A 9,649-nucleotide genomic window follows, 5' to 3' on the forward strand; every position below is an offset into this window, starting at 1 on the left:
CCCGCTTCACCCGGGGCCTTCCCTGCACCGAAACTGAGAAGCAGCAGGGCTTGCTCTGCTCCTCCAGTCTGCCTGGACTTCTCCTTTTCTTCACCGCGGCCACAAGCCTGGTTTGCCATCTCCAGCACTTCTGATTAATTTTTCAAGGTCGCCCTTTGCCTGAAGCATGACTTCACCGCACCTGCAGCGCTTCATTGTCCAAATGTCCTCGGCAGACCTCGCCATCTTTGGACAGTGTTGCATTTTCTCCAAACCGGAAATCCTCCCTCCTTCCTCACGCTTAATAAGGCTGTTGCAGAGCATCCAAATAGCACAGCTCTTGTTCCTTAGAAAAACCCGGCCCGCTGTTAACTTAATAAAACAGCTCCACATTGTCGGCTGTGAGGCTAGGCTGATGCTATATTTCCAGTTCATTTAACCCTTTTGGTTTCAGGGGCTCTGCTCTCCCACGTACTGGCATTGGGCTCACTGGCACCAGGGGTTCATGGGAGGCAATGCAAACACCCCGGGAGGCCTGGGACGCCAAAGCCACAAGAGAGGGTTTGGGTCCAGATGCGTGGCCAGGAGGCAAATGGGTAGATGAGAACTACTGTTTTCTTTTCATCACCAGTTTGGCAGCCCCTAGAGAGACCCTGTGTTGCTTTTTAGCGTCCTGTCCTGAACACTAGTGTGCTCAACACTGACTCCAAAAGGCAAACGTTGGGAACCTTCAGAGCTGGAAGGGACTCAAGCTCATCGGACCCATCCCTCTCACTTCCTACTCCAGCAAACGGAGGCCCAGAGAGGTCAGGCAACTTGCCCACGTTCGCACAGCTAATTAGTAACAGAGCTGAGATCAGACCTGGCATAGGCTTTTTAATTTTCCTCTCCTCGTGTGAAGACTAAGAGAAGTGGTATTTATTGCACACCTACTATTTTCCAGATACTGTGCTAGGAGCTTGACATCTATTACTTTGCTAAATTCTCACCACACGCTGGCTCAAGTTTAACCATTTTACAGATGAGAGGACGGAGGCACAGGAAGGTTAAGTAACATGCCCAACGTCACACAGCACTAAGCAGAGCCGTGATTGGAAGCTGTTTGTCTAATTCTAAAGCTCTTGCTTTTGCTGCTTCATGAGCTGCCACCCATTCTCTTTACTCAGCCGAGTGGCCACCAGCTTGGAATTAATCATGTTCTCACCAAGGGGCTTCTCATACACTTCCTCTCTCCTCTCTGTCTTTTAAAGAAATGGAGTTCTTGCATTGTTTGGGCCACATACTCCAGGGAACCTTCAACCTCACCAACAGGAGTCAGAAATATCCTGGCAACTTTTTCCTTTTTTTTTTTTTTCCCTAATTTGGGAGGTGAAGGAGAGGGTCACAGAGGGTTGGGAGGGGAAGATAAAGACCAGAACGCAAACACCATATCCCGCACCCGACTCCTTGGAGAATATGCAGCCTCTTTCCTACCCAATATTAGAAGTGTGGGCGATTCCAGAGTCATTCTCCTCCAACTGAGGCAGACGAGGTAGCCAGGATTGGGGAGGGAGGGGGGAGGTCACAGAGTATGCATGGTGCATGTCCCTGGCATGTCAGTTTACTCCTGAATTTGGGAGGAAAAGGATTATATTATTTTCAGACCAATGCAGATGGCATCAAATGCAGAAAGCCCATGACTTTTTTAGGCTAAAATCTGCAGGTCGTATAGACTGATTTGGGCTCCCACCTTCCAGACTCTCAGGGGTACAAAGACTGCCCTGGTCCCCTGCAGGGACATATCAGTGGACATCTTTGAGGAATGCGGCTAGAAGAAGGCAGGAGACCGATTAATTTTGTTTATTCCCTGGTATCTTTTCCCCTCTCCTGGCCTGCTCCCATCTCCCATGGGCAGGGGGACTCAAAGGACAGTGGCTCTAATCTCAGCTCTGTTTGCTCCTTTGGGAAATTTAGAAGGACATAGCACTTGGTCACTTGTATTTTTCCCTGCCAGGCCCAAACTCCAGAAATAAACCCCGTTTCCATATTTGAACAACATTTATATGTAAAGGAATAGATCTCCTGGGAGAGAATTCTGCATTTTATGGCCCTCTTCCATGTGGGGCTGCTTGGGCAGAAGTGACACCTCTGTGTTAGATGCAGCAGACACCAAAAATGTCAGCCCAGAAAGAGGTCCCCTACCAGCTCCCTGTCCCCACTCACGCCCTTTCTGGTGCCTGGACTCCGCCACAGTCCCACAGACTCAACATTCAGAATCTACACGAGTTACTGCTGACACACAGACCACCTTCCTATTATTCACACACATCCGTCCGATCGTTCCAACCACAGATACACTCCAGGCCCACAGGCGTTCCCAGGTACCCCACGCAAGTCACCGTGACTTTGAGGGAGCCGTTATCAGGGGCTCGGCAGCTGGGACCCACCCTGGTGGACTCTAGGCGGTTGTTCTGAGAAATCCTACACAACAAATCCTCCCGTCCCTCCGAATTTGAGTTTGTTGTTTTAACCTTTAACAGCCTTTTCAGGTAAAAATAACAAAGACCAATTTACTGACTTTGTAGCTACCATGTGCTTGGAAAAGCATTTACTTAAAAGAAAGACTGGAAGGAAGGGAAAAAATGAGAAGAAATGGAGTACATACTCCTCAGGCGATGCACATTTCAATGAACTAAATGAAAAATAAAAATAGACAGAGGAAGGGAGAGGACAGACCAGCTTTCCCCCTCCCTCCCCGGCACTGTAGCTCAAAGACTGGAATCTCCGCTTGTTAACCATTGTTAACTAGTATTTTTAGTCCTGGTTGCTTTTAGCCTCTGTATAGTTCCTTTTTTAAACACATTTTCTATACGTTAATAAAAGATCCTGATGGAACAATGTGCCTCTTCTAGTCCCTGGGGGATCCTGGGGGCGTGCCTTTCTCCCTGACTGGCCGGCTTTCTCCTCCTGTCCTCCCCTCAGCGTTTACCCATCACTTCTGCCAACATGTCTTCCCTGAATCACCTTTTTTGGATAATGAAAGGGTTGCTGGACGCAATTCCATCATGTGTGTGTGTGTGCGTGTGGTGTGTAGGCTTCCCCACATCAACAAACAATCCTCGGACACTATCAACCCAGAGACAGAGTCAGGTAAAGGGCTCAGTCCCACAAGAACCCCTCCACTTCAGACTCCAGTCACGAGCCCAGGTTGTCGCTTCCGCTTCTGAACAACCGGCTACAAACTGGAGATTCCAGCAACCCCCTCCTTGGGTTTGATTAATTTGCTAGAACGGCTCACAGAACCCAGAGAAACATCTTACTTACTAGCCCGTTGGTTTGTTATAACGGGATGCAACTCAGGAACAGCCAGATGGCAGAGATGCGTAGGGCAAGGCGTGGGGAAAGGGGCACGGAGCGTTCATGCCCTCTCCAGGTGCACCGCTCTCGCCAGCTCTCCATCTGTTCACCAACCTGGAAGCTCTCCAAACTCTGTCCTTCTAGGTTTTTATCACCTAGTTATGACTGATTAAATCACTGGCCATTGGTGACTGTTCCAGCCTCCAGCCCCTCTCCCTTCCCTAGAGGTCAGGGGTGGGACTGAAAGTTCCAACCCTCTAATCCCAGGGTTGGTTCCCTTGGCAGCCAGCCCCCATCCCTAAGAGCTTTCAAAAATCACCTCATTCACATAACAAAGACACCTTTATCACTTCTCGACATTTAGGGAATTCCAAGGGTTTGGGGAGCTGTGAGCCAGGACCAGTAGATAAAGACAAAGACATATTTACTATAAATCAAAACAGCACAGGCAGGCTGTTTTCATTCTGTGTCAGAGACTCCATCTCTGTCCCTTGCCTCCCCATTCTCTCATTATATCCTTGCTATCTCTACCCACCCCCAACCCTTCTCCCAATCTCCTCCTTTCTCCTTTTTTTCCTGGCTCTCTCTTCCTTCCCTAGATCCCACTCACTTTGAATTCTCCATCTCACCCTTTCATCATCAGAAAAGGTCACTGATGGGTGGCAGCCCCTGCCGGATGCTTCAGTATCCCCTGGACTGGTCCTGTCTGTGGTTTTGAGCCCCTGATTAGCCACAAAGACTGACCCATGCCCTGTGTGGCTCCGTCAACCCTGGAGTGCCCAGAGGTAGGCAGATCTCCAAGGCTCTTTGCCATCTATGGGCACTACTGGAGATATTTAACAGGCCCCACTCACTGAGCCTGCCGACCACGGCTCAGTCAGTCTCCAGCTCCCAGGACCACCTGCCTCTCAGACTTGGTCACCTGGGATAACACTCTCCCTTTCTCTCCCTTGAAAATGGACCCAGTGCACATTGTAAGATCAACTCTAAACTCCAGGTGACATTAGGTGAGACCCAGCCAGGTAACAGCCCCAAGAGGAGGGTCATGAGGGAAACTTCCATCCAGCTCCGTTCCACAGGCACACAGAGCCAGGAAGTACAGAGATAACCGCGACAGGGCAGAAGGTACCACAGACCCAGACGGGCGCCTTCCCAGCTGGACGGGGCAGGGAGATCAACCTGGCTGGGCCTTAGGACAACAGGAATTATCCAAGGGGGAAAGCAGAGCGGGGAACAGCATGAATAGGGGTCAGATGGCACAAAACAGCATCACCTGTAGGAGCAGGGCCAGGAGTGGCGGAGCATGCATGTTTGCCTGGCTGTCTGGGGCCCTGAGCAGAGTCTGATGACAGAGCTTCCCACAGGGACAGACCGAGCACTGTGAAATCCCATGGCCAACAGGGAGAAACTTCCCCCCACATCCCCATTAAAAGGGAGACAGAGTGAGTACTATAAAAGAGGGACAGAATCCCAGCCTTGGAAATCTTTTTTTTTTTTTTTTTAAGGTTCCTTTCTCCTGGACCTTCCTGGGCACCAGCAGGCCTCAACTCTGGGGCCATGTGAGAAACAGGGACAAAATCCCAGCCTCTATTCACATGACAATCTTCCATGCAAGGCGCCCTACATGCACAGGGGGCAGAACACTTTTCTTAGTCTTTCCTTGTGTCTTATTTCCTAAAAAAGAAAAAAAAATTCCATAATATCAGACAGGAAAGGCCCTTAAAAAAAAAAAAAAGCCACATTTCCTGGACCTATTTTAAATAAGCCACCCTGGAAACCCATACCTCAGAATTGTGTCACCAGAGGAGTGACCTTCCCCTCTGTCCCCTGAATCTCATCCTGCAAGGTGTCTGGGAAAAGCAAACGAAAGGGCTATGATGGAACTTAAAGAAATCTCAGTAATTTGTATTTATCCCTGAGGTGGCTGAATGCTAACAATATGTTCTAACTTAAATGAGTATAATTCACCCATTGCTTAAGACCTCTGGGTGCATTTATAACCATTTGAACACAGATTTAATCATCTCTGTGCCGTGGGGACGAAGAACTGCCACGGGTAAAATTAAAAGTGGATTATTAAGCAAGAGAAATGTTCGCAGCACTAGTAATCAGGGGCATTAGCAAGGACCCGACCCAAACACAGCAGCGTCTTCTCTCCGTAACAACCCCAGTGGCCCACGGGCACACGCCTCAGGAGGGACCTCTTTACCAGTCAGTCAGCAGCAGGGCATCATCGTGGAATCAGGGCCCAAGGGGCCTGCATCTCTCCTCTCAGGTGAGATCTGTGCAATCTTCTCCACTGCCCAGGCTTTCAAGGAACATGCGTTTGACATGTAGAGCCACACATAACTGCATCTCTTATCCCTCTTCCTTCATCCCACCATCTGCGTTCAGGGAGCACCGATCATGGACCAGACCCAACGCTGGCCCAGAGTGTGCCGAGATGAAAGGGCTGGCCCCCCTTGAAGAGATTTAGTCTCCTTTTTGCCTCTTCCCATCCACTTGTACCAAACTCCCTACTCCCCCAACCGATACTCCACACATATGTGAGTGAAGCCCCTCACTTCAAAGGGTTTTAAAATGAAATAGAGTCAGTTTTCCAAATTTACGTTTATGTGTTCATGAGGGACTGGAAGGTGGTATACAGTAAAAGAATTCAGCTAATTAGGATGAGGGCTGTCATTTCAATATTGACTATATATATACATATATGTGTATGTGTGTGTGTGTGTATGTATATATATATATATGTATATATATATATACATATATATATATATTAACTCAGACACATTTCAAATGCTTCAAACACTAAGAAAAATAGCAATTAAGGAACTTCTTAGATCCAAAAAGCTAACAGAAACTTCTCAAAGGATTGATTACTACAGAGTCTTCCTTGGGAGGGTGGAGGGGGAAAAGGGCAGCAGACAAGGTTCTGGTACTTTCAGATGAGGATGGCCTTTGGTGCCTTGAGTAAGAATTGCCAAGATCAGAGATGACTCCTGAACACTCATTCATAGCTTGTGTAAAAGCTTCGGGTCTGCTCTTTATGACAAACCATAAGCCCGTTAGAGGTTTCTGGGAAATGAGTATAAATTACAAGAAATGCAGTGGCAATTATGAAAATTCAATACGCTAGCTGTACAGGAAATTTAAAGATCCAAGGAAAACAGAGAGAACTCTGAGGGAATGTGTACATTATGTCTGGGTGCAGGCAATACCCAGCGTGATTTGTGACCCACACTCACTTTTTATGACTTTTTCCCCCACATAAATAAAACCCAGAGTAATAACCAAAACTTGTATTTACAATCAAAGCCCCACTGAAACAGTGGGCAGCAGTGACTACCTGCATTGCTATTAAAGGTAGCTCGGCTGGCTTGCTGGCATGGAGGAGTGAGGGATCACTGGAGAGGTCCAGATGGAACCACCTGACTTCCCACCCTTCCCCCAACCCCATCAGGTGCCATTCAAAGACCCTGAGAACATTTATGTAAATCTAATTTTTGACACTCCAACCACCCCAAAGAAATGACCTGAATTTTATCTCAGTTTGAAATGTCCATGCTTGCTATCGGGCGTTTCAATACAGCCATGATATTGACATTTTGGTCAGATAATTCTTTGTTGCAGGGAGCTGTCTTGTGCCTTGTAGAATATTTAGCAGGATTTCTGGCTTCTACCCACCAAATTCCAGTAGGACCACCACCCCCTCTTAGCTGTAACAGCCAAAAATATCTCCAGACATTGCCAAATGCCCCCTGGGGGGCAAAATCACCCTCAATTGACAGCCCTGGATAGGGAGATTTATCAAAAACAGAGTATGGCTTCAATCCAGACTTCATTAAAGCAATATTTTCAGAAGCTTCAGCCAGCCCATTTCAGTCCAAAAGAAAAAGAGCCCCCCAGTTGAACATTGCTATAGGTTTTCTATTGAATTTCTTGTTATATAATTTATAAGTGTCTGAAAAGCATATATCTGTGTTTTATTTTAGTTTCATTTTGCTGGAATTACTCTGGATATTTTTGCGGCATGAGATTAGATTCCAAGGTAGGAAGCAGAATTTGTAAGATGGTGCTTACAGAAAATGAGACCTACAGTGGTTCAATTTGTCACGGCTCTCCAGGAATCAATTAAGTTTCAAATCTAGGGTCACTAGTAAATTAGACCTTTGGCTCTGTTGCTCCACCTGAGGGACAATAATAGGTGGTACTGATTGTCTAAGATCCCCAAATACCTCACAATCTCATATGTCCTAAAGGTATCTTAAGGAAAAAAGAAATCAAGGGAAAGTTAGGCAGCAAAGATAGGAGGAAGGGCAGGCTTTGTCCCCAAATTCTGCCCAGGTCTAGGATTCTGGCCAAGTAAACAAAGACAGCCAGTGTCACTGCCCATGCTCCCCAGGAGGATGTGGATATCAAAGTCACCTGCCCAAGAGGGTACTCTGTGGTGTTAGGGAAAGCAAAGGGCTAACCAGAACCCCAGCCAGGGAAAACCTTAACTGTGTCACAAGAATAGAAGTGGAGCAAAAGGGAAGAGTAGATAGTGGTCCATGGAAGAAATCTCCTGCAGCCTCAGCATGTGGCAAAGACACATACCTGCCCCTACCCTTTCCCCAGCTCACCCTCCCAAACAAGCTCTTCCAGACACAGGAAGTGGGGGGTGGTGCAAGGAAGGATGCCATTTTGACTTCCAGCTTTTTCAGAGAAGTCACCACATTGATTTTTCTTTCCTAGTGTCTCAGCCATGCCTGTGGGGCCACTTGGCCTGGCTTTGTGCTTAGAAAAAGCAATCACCATAGCAGATCTTTGTAATGTTACATTACTTGTAAAGGTCATCTAGGATTAAGAGAAGATCAACATGCAAGTGTGACTGGCAGCTCTCTTGGTCAGATGGGACAGGTCTGGTTCGTTCTCTCAAGGAAATCTGATGAGGTCCCCTTCCTGCAGGGGCATGTTCAGCCACAGAGCTCACAGAAAGAGAGGAAAATTGGGGGTTCACATCTTGATTCCAAAGGAAACGTACTGCTCTCCATCATGACCTTTTTCACCACAATCCTCTTTCAGAAGCAGCTCAAAAAGTGCCTCTCCCAGTAGGGTCTGGCTTTATCAGATTTCCAGACCATATGCTCCTCTTCCAAGACCAGGCCACTCCGAAGAGTCAGCCCTCCAGTTTGGCAGAGTAGAGAGTGTAATTTCTTTCCAAAGGCTTGGAGGGGACTGGGAAGGGACTTGTGAAGTACCAATGAGACGAGCATTCCCTTAATCTGCGGGATCCTTGAGGGAAGAGCCTGGGTTTTCCATTTCTAATCCCCAAATTGAGCCCCAGCCCTCTGGATGAATTCAACATGGAATTGATGTAAATTGAATCAAATAAATCCCATCTTTTGTCTATAAAAGAGTCTCAGTTAACAACTTCAGATATGTTAACATTCAGGACAGATCCCAAAATAGCATACTTGGAGACCATCTGAGGAACAGAGGGAAGAATGCTGGACATTAGGACAAAGGCCTATGTGATCAAACCGTTTCTGCCACTCACTGGTAACATGCCCCCATGGTAAGTCCTCTTGCGTCTCTGAAGCTTAGTGTCCTTATCTCTAAAATGGGAACAAGAACACAGTCCTTCCTACTTCACAGACTGCCGTGCAGGGCAAACTTGAAAATGTGCAGAAAGTGCTTTCAAGTAAGTGTCCTCACGACTGGCACTGCGCTACCCTGGGGAAAGTTTTAAAATGTTGAAAATCATCCCGAAATCTCAAACACCTTCCCAGCAGTGTTAGGATCTAAAATTTCACCAACCTACTTCCCTAAAGCAACTTATTGCCTTTAAAAAATGCCCTGGGCAAAGTAAGAGCATAGCTGCTGGCTACCCAAGAGCGGGAGGGGACAAAAGATGAGAAGCCAGAGAACAAGGACCAGAGGACACAGGAGTGGAACAGAGCAGCCACAGCTGAGGTCCGCCCACCGGTGACTCTCCTGGTGGACAGGGATGAAAAGGACCCGGCTGTGCTGAAAGCCAGCCCTGCATGTTCCAGAGCTACTGGCTAAGGACAGTCTGGTTCCAGTCTACTCCTTCACCCCACCCTACCCTGGGACAGAGAGTCAGGACCAGAGAGACCCTGATGGGCCCCCAGCAGCTACCAGGGATGCTTAATTGCACTCTCTCGGATGTGTGAGTGAGGGCTCCTCACTGAGACCCTGTGTTTATCAGAAGTCCTCCCTGGAGACCACACCTGGTTGTGGCTGAGGTTCCGGCTTTCTGGGTTCCGGCTTTCCCTTGCAAAGGCATAGATGATGGCTCCTAGGGAGGGGGGCTCCCATCTGGCTTCTG

The sequence above is a fragment of the Camelus ferus genome, chromosome 21 (genome assembly GCF_009834535.1).
Source record: "Camelus ferus isolate YT-003-E chromosome 21, BCGSAC_Cfer_1.0, whole genome shotgun sequence".
Taxonomy (NCBI): domain Eukaryota; kingdom Metazoa; phylum Chordata; class Mammalia; order Artiodactyla; family Camelidae; genus Camelus; species Camelus ferus.